The sequence below is a fragment of the Dasypus novemcinctus genome, chromosome 8 (genome assembly GCF_030445035.2).
Source record: "Dasypus novemcinctus isolate mDasNov1 chromosome 8, mDasNov1.1.hap2, whole genome shotgun sequence".
NCBI lineage: Eukaryota > Metazoa > Chordata > Mammalia > Cingulata > Dasypodidae > Dasypus > Dasypus novemcinctus.
In genome coordinates, this window is record NC_080680.1 from 80,736,073 (window position 1) to 80,740,806 (window position 4,734).

The following is a 4,734-nucleotide window of genomic DNA, read 5'->3' on the forward strand; positions in this document are numbered from 1 at the left end:
AAATTAGTGGTTTTCATTAGATTTGGGAAGTTTTTAGTCATTATTTAAAAAAAATATTTCTTCTGTTTCTTTCTACCCTCTTGTTCTGGTATTCCCATCAATCACATACATGTTGATACACTTAGTGGTTTCCCACATTTCCATGAGGCTATCTTCACATTTCTTCATTCTCCTTCCTTCCTTCCTTCCTTCCTTTCTTTCTTTCTTTCTTTCTTTCTTTCTTCCTTCCTTCCTTCCTTCCTTCCTTCCTTCCTTCCTTCCTTCCTTCCTCTCTCTCTCTCTCTCTCTCTCTCTCTCTCTCTCTCTCTCTCTCTCTCTCTCTCTCTCTCTCTCTCTCTCTCTCTCTTCTTTTCTTTCTTTCTTTCTTCTTTTCTTTGGGTTGCATAATCTCCATTGATTTTTCCTCAAGTTTGATGCTTTTTCTGCCAGGTCTAGTGAATTTTTCACTTCAGTTATTCTATTTGTTAACTCCAGGATTCCAATTAAAAATATTTCATCTCTTTATTGATAGTATCTATTTGATGAGACATCGTTATTATAACTTCCTTCACTTCTTTAAGCATGGTTTCCTGTAATTCTTTTCTTTTTTTAGGTACCAGGAGCTGGGGTCTGAATCTGGTACCTTTTTTTTTATGGGAAGCCAGCTGCCAAACACTGAGCCACATCAGCTTCCTTGAGTTGGTTCTTTCATTTGTTTTGCTTGTTTGTTTTTTCAGGAGGCACTGGAAACTGAACTTGGGTCTTCCCATGTGGGAGGCAGGGGCTCACCTGAGCCATATCTGCCCCCTCCTGTAGTTCTGGAACATATTTTTTTTCCCTATTTACTGTGTAAAGTTTTATTAGCATTTGAATGAAGCACTCTTATTTACACAGTTATGTCTGGGATGGTCAATCAGACTGTTTGCACTCTGGCTCACCTTGCCTGATGCTGCTAAGTTCTTCTGGGGAGAGTTGTCTCTGTGACAGGAGGCCAGGGACCATTTCTCCTTTCCAAATTCATAATGGTGGTTCCTGGGCCACTTTGTAGTCCTGACCATCCACAAAGAGACAGAGACGTCTGTCTGTGGGCAGAGATTCCACACAGAGTTACCAGCTGCCACTTAATTGCTCACCACCAAAATTTCCATTGTTTTCAAGAGCCTTCAGACTTTCCTGCACTCTGCCTCAAATAAAGTCAGTTCCTTTGGGAAGAGCTTTGGAGATTTCCGTTCTTATAGACTGCCTCCTCACCTGGGCAAAATCTCTGAGCCACCATTTGGGGCACTGAGCGCCCTTCTCAGCTTGCTCTCCCAGTGTGGAATCTCTATCCTACCAGCTGGAGTAAGTGCATGAGGGACCCACCATTCTTGGCCTACTGCACCTGAAAAGAACCTTCATTCTCTGAGTGGGGGTTGAAGAAGGGAGCCCTAAACTCTCACCCTTGATTACCATAAATTAAGCCTCTCAGAGTTGGAGGGGATGAGAAATGCTGGTAGCCTGCCTTTTTTTGGTAAGATATACTGGACTTATGACCTGGATATGTCTAGCTTGGTTAGTGTTCTCTCTAAACTTGAAACAAATACGTATTCTGTTGTTATTGTGTGACAATTAGGTAAAGTTGGTTAATAGTGTTTTTCAAATCTTAAATGTTTTTACTCATATTCTGTCTGTTTGTATCAATTATAGAGAGAGGAGTGTTGAAATCTTTGGCAACAATCATAGATTTGTCTATTTCTCCTCTTAGTCCTATCAATTTTTGCTTCATATATTTTGAAGTTCTGTTATTAAGTACATAACTCTTAGGAATGTTATGTCCTCTTGGTGAATTGACCCTTTTGCCAATTTGAAATTATTCTCTTTATTAGCGTTAATATTTTTACTCTGAAATCTATGTTGTCTGGTATAAATATAGAATTGGGTATTTTAAAAATTTTAATCCAACAATCTCTGCTTTTTAATTGGCATATTTAGGCCTCTTACATTTAATATGATTATGGATATAATCTACCATCTTGCTATTTGTTTTATTTTATCCTATTTGGTAATTGTTCCCTTTTAAATAATTTTCTGCATTTATTTTGTATTAATGGAGTATTTTTTATGATTTCATTTTGTCCTCTTTATTGGTATACTAGCCTTTATTTTTTTAGTAGTCGCTTTAACTTGAACTTACCACAGTTTACCTTTAATAAACATTTATTCCTTCATGTATAGTATATGAATTGTTCCTTCTCCTTGGCTTTAATCCACTGCTGTCATACCTTATATTTTCACATGTGTTATAAGTCCCATAATACATTGTTATTATCCTTGTTTCAGAAAGTCAATTATGTTTTAAAGAGGTTTAAAAATTAGAGAAAAGAGTGTTTTATATTTACTCACATAGTTGTCATTTCCAGGGCTCTTTATTCTTTTGTGTAGATCTAGATTTCTTTCTGGTACAATTTTCTTCCACCTGAAGGATTTCTTTTAACATTTTTGAAGATCTTGTCTGCTGCTGATAAATTCTCTCAACCTTTGTATGTGTGAAAATATTTTTATTTTGCCTTCATTTCTGAGAGAGGTGTTTGCTGGGTAAAGAATTCTAGAAAGAAGTTTTGTTTTATTTTTCTCTTTAGCATTTTAAAGATGTTGCTTTCCTATATTATGACTTGCATCATTTCTTTTTTTAAAAAAAGATTTATTTTATTTATTTATTCCACCTCCTTATTGTTTTTCACAGGCTGACAGATCTCTTTGTCCATTCATTGTGTGCTCATCTTTTTTTAAAAAGAGACACCAGGATCTGAACCTGGCATCTCCCATGTGGGAGGGAGGCACCAAATGGCTTGAGCCACCTGTACTCCCCACATTGTTTCTAAGAAGTCTGACATCTTTATTATGTTTGTTCCTCTGTATATAATATATGTTCTTTCCTGGCTTCTTTTTAAGGTTTTCTCTTTATCACTGCTTTTGGGCTGGGGATTGTACCCAGGATCTCATTTGTTTGCTTGTTGTAATGGTAGTAGTTTTTTTTTTTTTTTCCAGGAGGCACTGGGAACAAAACCTGAGACCTCCCATGTGGGAAGCAGGTGCTCAACTGCTTGAGCCACATCTGCTCCTGTATCACTGGTTTTAAACAAGTTGATTATCATGTGTATTGGTGGAGTTTACTTCATGTTTCTATTGCTGCAGTTTGTTGAAATTCTTCAACCTGCGTATTTATAGTTTTCATCAAATTTTGAAAAATTTTTACTGTTAGTTTTAAAAACACTTTTCTGTCCCCCCCCAATTGTATGGCCACTTTTAGGCCACTTGAAGTTGTTCCTCAGCTCACTGATGCTCTGTTTATTTTATTTTTCCATTTTTCTTTCTCTATGTTTCATTTCAGATAGTTTCTATTGCCATGTCATAAAGTTTACTAATATTTTCTTCTGCAGGTTCTAATTTGATATTAATCCCATCTGAAGTATTTTCAAAAAATTTTTATTTTGAAATAATTTTAGATTGACAGAAGAATTCTAAAGATAGTACATATGAGTTCCTATATATCTTTCACCCAGTTTTCCCTGATGTTACATCTTATATAACTATGGTACACTTATCAAAACTAGGAAATCAGCATTGAAGCAATTTATTTACAGATGATTCAGATATCACTATTTTTCTACTAATGTTCTTTTTCTGTTTTAGTCAAATCCAGGATAGCTTGTTGCATTTAGCCATCAAATATAATTTTTAATCTCAGAAATTGTATTTTTCATCTTTAAAATTTCTATTTGTGACTTTAAAAAATCTTCCATGTCTCTCCTTAATATGTGAGGCATGCTTTTAACAACTTACAATATGTCATGGAGACATTTCAATATAATTGTTTGATTCTTTTACAGTGGTACATGATATTCTATTGTGCTTACTTTGGCAGCACATATACTAAAATTGGAATTATACAGAGAAGATTATTATGGCCCCTGAACAAAGATGACATGCAAATTTGTGATGTGTTCCATATTTTTTCTTGCTCGTTTGACTTTTGTTATTATTATTAAAATAATGAAAATACTCCAATAATGATTGAAGTGATGAATGTACAACTATGTGATTATACCAAATACCATTGGTTGTATACATTGGGTGAATTGTATGCTTCATTAATATGTATCAATAAAATTGATTTGTTAAAAAATATTCTATTGTATGAATATGCTATAATTATATGACCATTTCCTGTTGTTGGGCATTTAGGTTATAAACTTTGTTTTTCCTTTGCTGTACAAACAATGCTGCAAAGAATGTCATTATACATGACTCTTTAGAACATGTACATTTCTCTAGGATAGATATCTTGACAGGGAATTATTATCTCAAATGTGTGTTTTTTTTAAATTTTGAAAGATAAAACCCAATTACCTTCAGAAATGCTGTCTTAATTTATCTCTCCAAGTATAGGAGAGTACTCATTTCTTCATACCCTGACTAATGCTGAATGTTATCAGTCTTTTTAATTTTGCATTATCATAGGTGAAAAATGATATTTTATTATTTTATTTTGGATTTTTGATTATTAGGAATGTTTAGCACCATTTTATATGGAATTGTTTTGCTGTTTGTAATTTTTTTTTGTAAATTGTCTCTTCATATTTTGTGTCAATTTTTCTAATTTTGAAAAATATTGATTTCTAGGAGCCCTTTCTATATTCTCTGTTGTATTCCCTTGTCTAATATATGTGTGGTACACATTTTTTTGTCACTTGGCTTTTTTGTTTGTTTATGATA

General features: G+C 33.9%; 1 non-coding gene across 1 annotated transcript; it reads left to right on the forward strand.

Moving 5' to 3' along the window:
• The first annotated feature begins 3,867 nt into the window (after positions 1-3,867).
• LOC111763877 (U6 spliceosomal RNA) lies at positions 3,868-3,974 on the forward strand. Its single transcript, XR_002796620.1, has one exon. It is a non-coding gene; the product is annotated as a U6 spliceosomal RNA (small nuclear RNA).
• The last annotated feature ends 760 nt before the right edge of the window (positions 3,975-4,734 follow it).